At 42.1% G+C, this 15303-nt stretch overlaps 1 protein-coding gene across 7 annotated transcripts in view; it reads left to right on the top strand.

Moving 5' to 3' along the window:
- Positions 1–15303, top strand: part of rbm47 (RNA binding motif protein 47) — a 261052-nt gene that overhangs the window by 205862 nt on the left and 39887 nt on the right. Inside the window, exon 1 of one of the 7 annotated variants that reach the window (XM_041189267.1) lies at positions 14803–14891. The exons of the other annotated variants lie outside the window; for them this stretch is intronic. The gene's annotated coding sequence lies outside the window, so the exon portion shown is untranslated. Of the gene's footprint in view, positions 1–14802; positions 14892–15303 lie in introns of those variants that run through there. 7 annotated transcript variants of the gene reach the window in all.

Below are 15303 nucleotides of genomic sequence, written 5' to 3'. Positions count from 1 at the left end.
TGCAGCAAGACCTGGACAATATCCAGGCTTGGGCTGACAAGTGGCAAGTAACATTCACGGTTACTCAAGTGCCAGGCAATGACCATCTCCAACAAGAGAGAATCTAAAAATCGCCGCTTGATATTCAATGGCATTACCATCCCCCACTATCAATATCCTGGGGGTTACATTGACCAGAAACTGAACTGGGCTAGCCATATAAATACTGTGGCTACAAGAGCGAGTCAGAGACTAGGAATCCTACGGTGAGTAACTCACCTCCTGGCTCCCCAAAGCCTGTCCACCATCTACAAGGCACAGGTCAGGAGTGTGATGGAATATTCCTCATTTGCCTGGTTGAGTGCAGCTCCCACAACACTCAAGAAGCTTGACACTGTCCAGGACAAAGCAGCCCGATTGATTGGTACCACATCCACAAACATTCACTCCCTCCACCACCGATGCACAGTAGCAGCAGTGTGTGCCATCTACAAGATGCAATGCAGGACTTCACCAAGGCTCCTTAGACAGCACCTTCCAAACCCATAACCAATACCCTCTAGAAGAACAAAGGCAGTGGATAGATGGGAACACCACCACCTGGAAGTTCCCCTCCAAGTCACTCACCGCCCTGACTTGGAACTATATCGCTGTTCCTTCACTGTTGCTGGGTCAAAATCCTGAAACTCTCTTCCTAGCAGCACTGTGGGTGTACCTACACCACATGGACTGCAGCGTTTCAAGAAGGCAGCTCACCACCACCTTCTCAAGGACAACTAGGAGAGGGCAATAAATGCTGGCCCAGCCAGTGAAGCCCACATCCCATGAATGAATTAAAAAATAATTATTCTTTTCTTCTTTCTATTTCTCTTGTTATAGTTTTTAAGTATTGTTTCAAAGATGAATGCTGGTTTATATCTTAAGGGCAAGTGACTAGAGAAATCTTCACTAAAGATAAGTTATTTGAAGGAGGGGAGAAACAGACATGCATTATGTTCATCATCATCATGTCACGCGTATGTAACATAACAATCCATTTCAATACAACTTTATGTCATTATATTCAGAAATAAATGAAGAAAACGTCTGTCAAATGCTTATTTCTGAAGATGATGCCATTTAAATACACAGTCAAAATAATAGCTGGAAGATTCATATGTGATGGATTTTGTCGATTTTTTTTTTATTCATCCTTCCTCAGTGTGCCTAGGTCAGTACTTTATGCCAACTCTCCTGCTGACGTCATCAGCTTCCAATGTCTAAAATAAATCTTAAAAGAAATCAACTGAAATGTACAGAAAGAACAAGAATGTTATAATTAATCAGCTTCATTTATGTGTCTGATTCTTAAAGCAATCATCGACAAATAAGCTTCCATATTTAAATGTATTTTAACCGTGCTCTTTTTTGAGTAGAATGAGTTGCCTTTTACTGCATTTGCACTTTAAAGTTCTCCCTACCCTTAAAATGCACAATCTGCACAATCAAATGTGGCTTTTGTTGTAACCTGGGGAAGGCTGCACTGCAAACCAAGCCCATTGCTCTCGTGTTCTGCTTCACTTGGTCCATGGACAAGGAGATATTGGGATTTTTCTCGGAGTAGTGAGAATCAGTGGCCTTCCTGAAGCAGGGTAATGAATAGCAAACTGCGTGATGCCACTGCTATCACCTGCTGCATCCTGGAATGACCCTGTGGTATAAGATGCATGGTGACCATGACAGCCACAGACAGTGGTCTCCATGCCTTGGTCACCTTGAGATATGAATACTCCTTACCCTTAAAATGATCTCCCCTGACATGGGCTTGACTGATTAAGGGAAACAGGCATAGAAATTGGATTGCACACATTCATTTTTCAGGTGCCTTAGGACTGACTTTAGTGGGTGGCCCATGCATGCCTGTCCTGTGTCAAAAGTGCACCATCCCCTATATTGATTCGACTCTTCCATCGGGATCCAGAACATGAGCCACAACTATTCAGGAAGTTCATATTAACATTAAAATAAGAGTCCTGCATTGGATGTGAGATTGGTCTGCACCTGTCTACTTGTCTGCTTTGCAAATATTCACTCATGAGTGGCGTGGCAGTGCTGCCTTTGTGCCTGGAGGTGGAGCGGGAGCACCAAAGAAGACAGCAGTAGACAGGGGACATGGCAGAAGAAGGAGGTGGGAGGGCACTATGCAGAAGGCCTTACTCTCAGCGGGTCTTCAGGGAGAGTGCTGACTCTCTCTACTCTGGGAGAAATCAGGCAAAGCAGAATGAGAGAGCAATGGGCTTGCTTTGCAATGCAGTCTTTCCCAGGTTACAATAAAAGCCATATTTCATTGTTCAGACCATCAACATGTCCAAACAATAATTCCACTGCCTGGAGTGTTTTGGAGGAACTCTGTAATACACCCATGACCGTGTCTCCAAATTTGTTGCGGTGCATTGCAAGCTGCATCATTTTGCTATTCAGAGTGACCCTACTTACATCACTTGGGCAGAGAGAAGTGGAAGAAAAGGAGGATCACTAGTCCCCCAGCTGTCAGAGCTTTTAACAAACAACTAATATAAGAGCACCTCATCTGAACCTTCCTCTCCTCCCCAATAGACCAGCTGTCTCACCATTCTTGTAACCACTATCTTCAATACCACCATCTGCTTACTTTCCTACAGTCCTCATGAGCTTGACTAAGATTAATAGCACCAAACCAAATCAAGAACAATACAGTTTACTCAAATAAATCAATTCATATTTGTAGAACAATTAAATATGCAAGGATCACCCTGTGCAAATCATTATTGTCTGTCTTCTCTGCTGATCTATCTATCCTAGTGCTCTTACAAAGTATTACTCCAGTGGTTACAGCTTAGGAGGTGAAAAGTTGCTAATCTTCCATTAAGGACACAAGATGCTTGTTGTAGGTGATTTAGAGCAACTCTGGATTTTGAGTGCTGTTTGCAGACTGCAGCATTTTGGCTGGGCTGAGGCAATCTGGCCCAGCTGACAGTGTAGCCCTGAAAAGGGGGGTTGGTTGTGGGTAGATGACAGGGGAGCAGGCAGGCTGCCATCCTGAGAGAGCACAGGAGGTGTTGTAGTCAATGTCACTATCATTAGGTTGCAGCTCACCACTCTTCTGACTCTGCACAAGAACAGAGTGTAGAGGTCATGTCAACATTACACCTCAGAGCCATGATGGCAGCAGTCTAAGCTCCCTTGCTGCTGCTGAAGCTGGGAGAGATGCCACCAGAGATCCCATCACTCTGGGTCTTGTTGCTGTGGTCATGAAGCTGACCATTCACTCCATACTTAACAGAATGGTCTCCAGGCTCTGGAGTGAAGTCGCAACACAATTTGGAGTTGGATTCCTCTGTGCTCTAAACCCCTTTGTGCAAGCTTGCTGGTGGGCTGTCCAGTACATTTAGTATTTTGGGATGTGTGTCCATCTGCCTTCATCAGTAAACTTGGCTATTCAAGTTATCATTTGCAGCAGGGATAGTGTGCAATCTCGGTTTCTGATTAATCGGCACATGTGTATTTCTGTCCCCCTGCACTACATGCCTGTGCCCGGTGATATGTCACATGAAGATGTCCCCTCCAGCTCCAGACTGTTTTATTTTCAAACGGATTTAGCATTGCCAAATGTTTCGGCAAGTGCCAGGTAGAAATATCATTATCCCAAAACTTTATTACAATATGCTAAAGGTTCCACAAAAAAAAACTTCAAATAGAAACTGCTGAAAATGAAGGACCAATTCATCAGTATCAGTACAAAGAATAGATATGTTAATGTTTTGATGTAATTCTTCATTAAAACTAAAAACTGAAAGATTAACAAGCATTTTAATAGAGTTAGAAAAAGGGAAAGAATAATCACTAATTTTACCATTGCTTAAGGTTTGCTATAAGATGTAAAGTATAATAAATAATGGCTTAATATCAGGGAACTCTGTAGAGGTAATTTGGGAATTTCTTGTGGAGAAATGTATGTGCGAGAAGGGTGGTGCAATAATCTTGAGGCCCTTTCTATTTTTAACTTATACAAGTGCTCATTGCTCACAGTAAGTTGGATGATATTCTCTCTTATAGGGATAAGAATGTTATATCATGAGATGCACAATGTGTTGTTCTGCTGCATTTATCGAAAGCCTTTCAGCAATTTCTCTTGTGAATTCGCTCAGTTGCACAATGACTCACTTGGCAACCATGTTATGTTTGATAGCTAACCAGCAGCAGTGGTTGATCATTGGATTCCCATTCAGAGGGCACATGTTCAAATCCCTGCCTCCAACTGTCACAGCCCAGCAGCTTTAACACAAGAGAAATGAGTTCCCATTCAGAGATACAAAGGTAAAATGCTGTGGCTGCTGGAAATCTGAAATAGAACAGAAATTGCCAGAAATCCTCAGCAGATCAGGCAGCATCTGTGGAGAGCAGAACAGAGAAACCTTTCCGGTTGATATTCTACAGATCATGGACCTGAAATGTTAATTCTGTTTCTCTCTCCGCAGATGCTGCCTGATCTGCTGAGTATTTCCAGTTTTTTTCTGCATTTATCTCATTCAGAGATTATAAAGGCAGCTTTCAGAAGACAGTAAAAGCGTGGAACCTCTCCCCATGTACAAGTTTGACATTTTTCAGTTGGGAAGGGGCATAAAAAACCTCATGATGGGAGGATAGAACATCAGAGACTTCTTTTGCAGAAAGCAGGCTTCCTGTCAAGTGATCAGCACTGACACAGCCAGTTCATGGCCACGGGATCTCCTCTATGAAGAACAATATGGAAATCCAAGGGCAGTGAATGAGCATAAATTAAAATGAAACATGTTAGTACATTACTCTAGGTCTAAGAATTGAATGCAGATACTTATATTCTTGGCCATGTAACCATACACAGCACAAATTACTGCAGACAGTCTTAGCAGATGACATCCAGGCCCAAAAGTGCTTAAAATAGCTGTAAACTTGACTGGGACCCAGATATGTCTGGTATGGCCTAGTTTTTGGGATGACCTGGAGGCAACTTCCTCCTAACAGGTCGATAGCTTAAAGGGGGAGGGGAGTCTCTAAATCAGGAATTCCAACACCATGATCACCCATCGGAGCCAAGCATACAATTTGCATAGGTTCATTGAAAGAACATTACTGAAAGCAGAAGAAATGGGGTCCACCTGGAGGATCAGAATTTTTTTTAAATATCCTTGAAGTGGTCTCCTGATACAGTGGGGTCACCTTTCTGATTGAGAGGGTGGGAGGTGGTAGCTTGACCCAGTATCCCATGGGAAAATGGGTAAATTGTGAGTAAGATATGATGGAATTGCTTTTTTTTTTGGTTTCTTAGTTATTGTAGACAAACATAGGGCTGAGTGTTGGCATTGGAGCTATATTTGCAGCTGTACAATTGTCCAAAAGTACTTGCCAACTCAATAGAAGCTAATGGCCAGAATTTTTAGCTTGTTGGGTGGGCACTGCCTGACCTGAATGAGCGTAAAATGACACGGGATGACACCGGGCAAGCATCCAGACGTCATTGCATACTCGCGCAATATTTTGGTCAGTGGGCGCATGCGGGAGCCAGCAGCGTGTCCGCCGACAATTAAAAGGCCTATTAAGACTATTAAAGTCCCAATTTAATTAAATTTTTCACTGCCGTCCAACCTTATGGTTGGCGGGCAGACGAAAAGGCCAAGCGGCCTTTGGATTTTTTAGGAAACCTCAGCCGCAGGAGGGATGAGGTTTCTAACAGCTATTAAAAATTAAATAAAAATTTAAATATTTCACTAATAACATGTCCTGCTCATGAGTCACATGAGGGGACATGTTTTATAGCAATTTAAAATTCTTTATTTTTAATTCTTAAATTCTTCATCTCCCTGAGGTGGTTCTGTGCTCTGTGCTCGGTGGGACTTATTTGGCCCACCAGCCTGAAATCACAGTCAGGCCCCAGTCATGGGCGGTGGCCAGCTTCCCGATCATTCCAGTCTGCTCTCGCCGAGCCAGCCCAATGAGGGCAAAATCCTGGCCAATGTGTTTCCTCCAAAGGAATGGGATGTGGTACAGAAGGTCCTTCCTTCATTGACGAGAGTTTCTTCCCCTGGCATGAGCAGTCTTCACCAGGAATTGCTATCATTAGGTGAGAAGAGCAAAAAAAGAAGGGAGTTGGGGTACATAAACATTAATACTTTAATCACATTCCTAAGGTAATTGTCTTTTAATTCTCAGAAATATTTTACCTTTTATGACACTGATTCCAGGGTCTATCAGTAAATGGTTCCTATTCACAGTCGTGGGGCCGACTTTGCTTCTGGGGAGGGGATGGCAATCCGTTCTCTGCCCCTCCCTGCCATTTTTTAGCCCCATATGTCAGATATTTTTAAGGTGTAAGATTCAGATACTTTTAATTTATAAATCTTATCTTCTCGAATAATATTCGATCTTGGGATATGGACATTGCTGGCTAGGACAGCATTTATTGCCCATCCCTGATTGCCATTGAGAAGGTGGTTGGGAGCTGCCTTATGGACTGCTGCAGTCCATATGGTATAGGTACATCCACAGTGCTGTAAGGGAGGGGGTTCAAGGATTTTTACCCAGCAACATTGAAGGAACGGCAATATAGTTCCAAGTCAAGATGGTGAGTGACTCAGAGGGGAATTTCCAGCTGGTGATGTTTTCATCTGTCTGCTGCCCTTGTCCTTCTAGCTGACAGTAGTTGTGGGTTTGGAAGGTCTATTCTAAGGAGGCTTGGTAAGTTCCTGCAGTGCATCTTGTAGATGATACACACTGCTGCCACTGTGTGTCAATGGTGGAGGGGGTGAATGTTGTGGATGGGGTGCTAATCAAGCAGGCTGCTTTGTCCTGGATGGTGTCGAGATTCTTGAGTGTTGTTGGAGTTGCACTCATCCAGGTGAGTGAGAGTATTCCATCACGCTCCTGATGTGCCTTGTAGATGGTGGACAGGCTTTGGGGAATCGGGAGGTGAGTTACTCACCACAGGATTCCTAGTTTCTGACCTGCCCTTATAGCCACAGTATCTATATTGCTAGTCCAGTTCAGCCCCTGGTCAATGGTAACCCCCAAGATGTTGATAGTGGGAGATTCAGTGATGGTAATGCCATTGAATGTCCCAGTGAGTTCCCCCCGCCCCACCCAGTTCCCATTAACTCCAGTTTTGCTAGGGCACCTCAATGCCGCACTCTGTCAAATGCTGCCTTGATGTCAAGGGCAGTCACTCTCACCTCACCTCTGGAGTTCAGCTCTTTTGACCATGTTTGAACCAAGGCTGTAATGAGGACAGCACTCCCCTCAAGCAGTAATGTTTGCAGTGTTTCTAGTTTTTAGTCATTTCAATTTTGGGAAATGTAATTTAAGAAGTGAAATGACTTGCCTATATATAAAATGTCTTTTATGGCCCCAGGACATTACAAAGTGTTTAACAAACATTGAAGCACTCTACTTTTGAGGTGTGGTCACTGTTGTAATGTAGAAAACATGGAAGCCAATTTACACACAGCACGGTCCTGCAAAAGTAATAAAATTAATGACCAGATCATCTGCCTTTAGTGATGTTGGTTGAAGGATAAATGTTGGCCAGGACACCAGAAGAACTTCCTCTGCTCTTCTTTGAATGGTTATTATAGAGAGAGAGAAGGTGGGGCCTCAGTTTAACATCTCATCCAAAAGATGCCGTCAGTGCTGCACTGAAATCACAGCCTATGTTATGTGCTGGATTCGCATAATGGGCTTGAACCCTTGACCTTCTGACTTAGTAGTGAGCGTACAACCACTGAGTCAAGGCTGACATTTGTAAATCAAACTGCACTTAAGTAATTCAAAAAGTACTGAACGTTGAAATAATGTTGAAAAGTAGAAGGTGAACCTGATTATACTGAAACAACAGAAACAACTCAAGCACTCCCTCACTCCTCCCCTCAAATTCAAGCACTATTGCTTCAATAAATAAGATATAGGTCAGTTAACACTGTACCTTTGCTTAAAAAGGGAGCGAGGGATAGACCAAAAAATTACAGGCCAGTCAGTCTAACCCCGGTAGTGGCCAAATTATTGGAATCAATTCTGAGAGACAGGATAAACTGTCACTTAGAAAGACATGATAAGTAGAGGATAGTCAGCATTGTTTTGTTAAGTGAAGGTTGTGCCTGACTAACTTGATTGAATTTTTTGAGGAAGCAACAAGCAGGATTGATGAGGATAATGCAGTTGATGTGGTCTACTTGGATTTTTGGAAGGCTTTCGATAAGGTCCCACTTGGCAGAGCAGTTTAAAAAAAATGAAAGCCCATGAGATGCCAGGAAATGTAGCAAGTTGTATACAAATTGGCTCAGTGGCAGGAAACAAAGGGCAATTGTTAATGGATGTTTTTTCTGACTGGAAGGCTGTTAACAGTGGGGTTCTGCAATGCTCAGTACTAGATCCCTGCTTTTTGTGCTATATATTAATAATCTGGATGTAATTGCAGGAGAAAGGATCAAGAAGTTTGCAGACAATGCACAATTTGCCATTGGTTGTTAGTGAGGAGGATATCTGTAGACTGCAGGAAGATATCAATAGATTGGTCAGGTGGGCAGAAAAATGACAAATGGAATTCAACCCAGAGAAATGTGAGGTGATGTGTTTGCGGAGGTCAAACAAGGCAAAGGAATGTGCAATAAATGGAAGGATACTGAGAGAAGAAGTAAGGGACCTTGGAGTGCATGTCCACAGGTCCCTGAAGGTAGCAGGGCAGGTTGATAAGGTCACTAAGAAGGCATGGAATACTTTCCGCTATTAGCCAAGGCATAGAATATAAGAGCAGGGAGATTATGCTGGAGCTGTATTAAACATTACTTAGGTATAACTTGAGTATTGTGTGCAGTTCTGGTCACCCCATTACAAAAAGGATGTAGTTGCACTAGAGAGAGTACAGAGGAGATTTACGAGGATGTTACCAGGACTGGAAAATTGCAGCTACGAGGAAAGATTGGATAGGCTGGGATTGTTCTCCTTGGAACAGTGGAAGCTGAGGGGAGATTTTATTGTAGAAGGTGTACAAGGTTGTGAGGGGTCTGGATGAGAAGGACCTATTTTCTTCAGCAGAGAGCTCAATGATAAGGGGGCATAGATTTGAAGCAATTGGTAGAAGGATTAGAGGGGAGATGAGAAAAATTCTTTTCATCGAGAGGATGGTAGAGGCCTAGGACTAACTGATTGAAAGGGTGGTAGAGGCAGAAAACCTCCACTCATTTAAAATGTGCCTGGATATGCAACTGAAGTGCCGTAACCTCCAGGCTTACAGATCAAATGCTGAAAAGTGGGATTAGGCTGCATGGTCCCTTTTTTGGCCAGTGCAGACACAATAGGCCAAGTGGCCTCCTTCTATGCCGTAAACTTTCTATGATTCTATCTGACCTTCAAGAACATGAGAAGTTAGCCCACAAGGAGAAGTAGCCAACAGCTACTAGGAGTAATCAATCAGCTGATCAGTCACCTGGCAGAGCTTCAATTTTTCTCGTACATTATATCATCTTAATAGACTCAATGGACTCTGTAACCACAAAAATCATTTTTTTTTACTATTTGTGGTCACAGTGTACTAGTGTTAAATGAAATGCTCCATTAGCACCAATATAACCGAATGGATGGCCAGAATTTTACATCCCTTCTACCCAAGAAATGGTTTGGCAGGCAGAGGGGCATAAAACTGGGTGCCATGGCAGTGGCGCTGTGGGACTTTACCCATAGCAGGGGAGATGTCAGATCCGTGGTGTTATGACCAGTCCCTGGGTGAGGTCCCCCAATTTGTTAGCTTCCTGAACGGGATCCCAATTTTGTTATGATCCAGGGTGAGGAGAAATGAGCAGGATCCCCCTCTTTATTCAACCCTCTTGGTTGGTCCCAACAAGGTTAATTCAAAATGGATCCCTTTCCCCCGTGGATACTTTTTCCCAGTCCAAACATTTTAGAGCCAATTTAACCAGGCTTTCTTGAGTCAAGGAAAGAGTAAGTTTATTAGTTACTAAAACCCGAGAAAAAAATAGTAAAGATACAACACACGCACACACACAGATTAGAAATGAGAAGCTGATTCCAAAATAAATTTTTTTTTTTAAATATGCAAATCAGCCTTTGGCTTGTCTGTGAGGAGTAGATGGCGAAATGTTGCGGCTGTTAAGTTAGGTGATCCCAGTAGAGCTGACTTTGGCAGTGGCGCAGTTGGTTCTGCAGGTTGGCTGAGGAAGCTGCCCTATTTCTTCTTTGATTGTAGATTTGCTGACTTGCCTCCAGCAAAAGAGAGAGAGAGAGATAGACTTTTTCCTGCAAGCTGCAGGGATATCTAGTTGATCATCTTCTGCTGTCACTCTCACAGATCACACTAGCACACACAGATCAGCTAGCTAGTTTGGCAGCTAGTTTTATAACCCATTTTCTCATGTATTCCTGGAAGGGAAAAAGAAAACATAACTTTCACCCAGAGTCCATTTTCTTTCAACTAGGATAATTTCCACATTCTGAGATATAGCTCAGCAGGAGATGGTTTTGGATGTCTGATGAGATGTGGCAATCTGTCTCCATTGTCTCTGCAACCACAGGAGACTAAAGTTCAGTCTTTTGCATTTCATCTCTTCCTTTCAAGTGTCTCTGTCTGAAGTAGGCCTTGACACCTTTTAAAGTTCGACATTCCATGTTCTGTTAGGACTAGTTGGTCACATATAATCCACATAGGAATTTCCCATAAGTGATTACTTTACATTTCCAGCCATCTTTTGCTCAGTCTTTCAAAAAAAAAAGTCTTCCTTAAAAAGTTCAACATGCCTGTGAGTAATGTAGGCTGTAATCCACCATAGTAACAGTGTCTTACCAAGAAAGTCAACATAGGATCATGGGAGCAGGAGTAGGCCAACCGGCCCGTCGATTCAGCTCTACCATTCAAACAGATCATGGCTGATCACCTATCTCAACGCCATTTTTCCCCATTATCCCCATATCCCTGATGTCATTAGTATCCAGAAGCCTGTCGATTTCTGCTTTGAACATGCTCAGTGATTGACCTTCCACAGCCCTCTGGGGCAGAGAATTCCAAAGATTCAGAACCTACTGAGTGAAGAAATTCCTCCTCATTCAGTCTTAAATGGCCTACCCCTTCTGAGAAATGTACATAATGATGGTATCAAATTGAAAGAAAAAACCTTATATAATTCTGCGAAGATTAGTGATAGGCCAGAAGATTGGGAAAATTTTAGAAACTAGCGAAGGATGACTTAATAAAGTGGGAGAAATTAGAATATGGGGGTAAACTAGCATGAAATATAAAAACAGACAGAGATTCTACAAGCATATAAAAAGGAAGGGACTAGCCAAATTAAATGTTGGTCCCTTAGAGGATGAATTACTGATGGGAAATAAGGAAATGGCAGTGGCTTTGAACAAATATTCACAGCAGCAGGCACAAAATGCATCCCAAGAACAGTAGAAAATCAAAAGCGAGGGAGGAACTTGAAACAACCACTATCACTGGAGAAAAAGTACTAGGAAAATTAATGGGATAAAAGGCTAACAGAACTGATGGCCTGCATCCTGGAGCCTTAAAAGAACTTACTACAGATATAATATATGTATTGATTGTAATCTTCCAAATTTCCCTAAGTTCTGGAATGGTTCCAGCAGATTTGAAAATGGCAAATATAACCCCTCTATTCAGGAAAGGAGGGAGACAGAAAGCAGGAAACTATAGGCCAGTTAGCCTAACATCTTGTCATTGTGAAATGCTGGAAACCATTATTAAGGAAGTAGTGGCAGGACATTTAGAAAGTCAAAATACAATCAGAGTCAATGTGATTCTTTGAAAGGAAAATCATGTTTGACAAATATATTAGAGTTCTTTGAGGATGTACCAAGCAGTGTGGATAAAGGGGAACCTGTATTTGGATTTCCAAAATAGTATTCGATGAGGTACCACATCTAAGTTTACTACACAAGAGCTCATGGTTTTGAGGGTAATATATTAGAATGGATAGAGGATTGGCTAACTAGCAGGAAACAGCCTGGATAAATGGGTCATTTTCAAGTTTGCAAACAGTAACAAATGGGATTAGTGCATGGGTGTCAGCTATTTACAGTATATATTAATGACTTGGATGAAGGGACAGAGTATATTGTAGCCAAATTTGCTGACGATACCATGGATGAGAGTTTCTTGCCTCTCCCACCACCAGGGTTGTTCAGTCCCACCGAAAGTCAATAGACTTCCGGCTGGGTTGCAGAATCTCCCACTGCAGGTTCCGCCACAACGGGACCGGAAAATCCTGGCCCAGGTTAGGTGGGAGAGCAAGGGCAGAATTTTACGTCTCACGGGTGAGCAAGCACCCGACCCGATCGGGCGTAAAATTGCACGAGATGACTTCGGGCGAGTGTCATCGCGCACTCGCTCGGCAGGCTTGTGCAAAAGTTGCCCAGCGACAATCAAGTGAGCAATTAAGCCCATTAACAGAGCAATTGTCTGCGATTTTTTGTGGCCCGTCCAACCTTACGGTTGGTGGATGGGTGAATCAGCCAGGCGGCCTTTACAATTTTCATAAAACTTCATCCAGGGCGGAATGAAAGCTCCGTTAGGAAATAAAACTAAAATAAGTATCTAGGGATAGCATTTATATGAGATATGCTTTCAGGTGCTTCATTTTGATGCATTAATTTTTTTGCCAATTTTTACAGCTTTATTTCAGCTGTCTGCCTTCAAAGAGCTCTCTCACAGCGCTCACCCACGTCCGCGTTGACATTGTCACCCGCCCTCTGCTTGCTCCCACCCCGGCAGTGCTGAGCTTTTCAGCGCGCATTTCACATTGGCTGGCTGGTAATTTGCCAGTCAACGTGGAATCACGGTTAGGTGTCCATTTCCCAGCTGCTCCCAGGCCCACCGATCACGCGTGCCCGACAACTGAAAAATTCAGACCTAAGTTGTGTAAAGGACAAAAGGATTCTGCAAAGGAATGTAGATAAAGTGAGTAGGCAATATTTTGGCAGATGGAGCATAATGTGGGAAGAATAGAAAAGTAGGATATTATTTAACTGGGGGATGTTGTGGTGCAGAGGAACCTTGATGTCCTTGTACATGAATCACAAAAAGCTAGCATGCATGTACCGCAAGTAATTAGGAAAGTAAATGTAATGTTGGCTTTTATTGAAGGGGGAAGGAGTATAAAAGGGAAATCTTGCTGCTTCTGCACCAGGCTTTGGTGAGACCGCACCTAAAGTACTGTGAACAATTTTGATTTCCTTATTTAAGGTGGGATATGCGTGCATTGGAGGTAGTTCCACAAAGGTTCACTAGGTTGATTCCTGGGATGAAGAGTCTGTCTTATGAGTAAAGGTTGGAGCAGGTTGGACTGATACTGATTGGAATTTAGAAGAATGAGAGGTCATCTTATTGAAACATATAAGATTCTGAAGGAACTTGACAGGGTAGATGCTGAGAGAATGTTTCCCCTCATGGGGAAATCTAGAGCTAGGGGGCACAGTTTCAGAATAAGGAATCTCCCATTTAAGATGGAGGTGAGGAGAAATTTCTTTTCTCAGAAGGTTGTTAATCTTTGTAATTCTCTACCCCGGAGAACAGTAGAGTCTGGGTCATTAAATACATTGAAGACTGAGGAAGACAGGTTTTTGATTGACAAGGTATTCGAGGGTTATGGGTGGCAAGTTGGAAAGTGGAGTTGAGGCCACAATCATATCAGCCATGATCTTATTGAATGGTGGAGCAGGCATGAGGGGCTGAATGGCCTACTTCTGCTCTTATTTCGTATGTTCCAAATTATTTGTTGCAAATGAATAATGAGTGAACCTTTAGTTCGTCACCATAATTAATTTCTGTTTCATGTAAAAGTGCAAACAGAGCTGCCCTAAAGCAAGTTAAGTCATAACCTGCCTGGTTTATAAGCACCCATATTTGTTTAAGATTGCAAGCACTAAGAGTGTATATTTTTCTAGCTTGCTTAGTTTTTTGCAGCCCATTGAACTGTGGGAGCATTGTGATTTGTATCCTAAAGAATATGTAGGTGTATCCTAGGCCTGCTTCAGTTCTTGGCTGCCTAAAAAGGTGTGCTGTTTGCTTTGTGTCAACGCTCTTGCAGGCTGGTTTACTGTCACTATGTACAGACTGTTTTTAATGTCACAGATCTTTCTTTTGCCATCCCTGCCCACTATTGTTTACAAATGAGAACAGTTTGTTTTTCACTAATTCCTATTAGTGAAACTGCACAACACAGATAAGCCCATTGATTCACCACAAGAATTTTCAATTGCAGCATTTTAATTGATAAAGTTGAAGCTGCGCAGAAGTTGTGCTCAGTTCCACAATAGATGCACTGACACAGAAATGAAAGTAGAAAAGGGAATTGTAATAAATGAGGAGGGATACAAAAAAGTAGCTTAAATAATCATGTGTATCAATTTTAAAAATTTCTTATCTTATTGGATTCTTCCCAAATGTAAGTTTGCACTGTGTGCACTAGGGAGAGGCTGTTTACTTATGACTAATTTTCTCCCTTATTGATTCCCTCACTAAAATACTTTTTTTTAAAAATCTCATCTTTGTGAAAATGTCAAGGCTTCATTCCCCTTTTTCAGTCCTCAAGGTTTGACTTAGTGTGTTCTGAAATCCATTAGTTACACACTTGGGTTACCATCAATTTTCAAACTGATTATGAATTTACGGCAACAGGTAGTTTAAAGCCTACCCCACCCACCAAAGTTTCTTCCAATTGCCCTCAGCAAATGGCTTCACAGAAATTTAAATAACCAGGGATTATTGACCAATGAAGAGGCATAAGTACAGTATAATAAAGTTGCACAATTCTCGTGATCTGGAGGAAAAGTTGCTCTTTGGCTGAGGCATCAGTGCTAACCCCAGCTGTCAAACTCAGGAAAACTGAAAGGTACAGCAGACTTTCTTTTTACAACTACAAAATGTAACATTGTAAGGTAAATGAGGTAGAAAGCTGTGGTGTTAATTAACTTCTCGTAATCATTTGTCTAAATCAATATCATCTTATTCCAATGCTAGTGGTAAATGAAACAATTGATTTATTTTCTGTGAAGAACCTTCTCGTAAAGTTCCACTTCAAATACAAGTTGAAATGTTTACTATCTATTAATAGTGAAAATAGCTAGAAACTTTGCACTTTGATTTGCTGTTTGTTTAGTTTACCACAATTAAGAGTTTATGGTTTAAAGATATTTAGCCAAAAGGGGCTGTTTTCCATAAAGTAAATACAAACATGTTAACTTGCAAAGTCATTTTGATACATCACTGTCACCTACTGTTTATATTGAAGTAAAGATGCAGTT

This window comes from Carcharodon carcharias, chromosome 1, assembly GCF_017639515.1.
Source record: "Carcharodon carcharias isolate sCarCar2 chromosome 1, sCarCar2.pri, whole genome shotgun sequence".
Classification (NCBI taxonomy): Eukaryota; Metazoa; Chordata; class Chondrichthyes; order Lamniformes; family Lamnidae; genus Carcharodon; species Carcharodon carcharias.
Note: the sequence above shows the minus strand (reverse complement) of the source record. Positions and strands in the feature narration are given on the sequence as shown.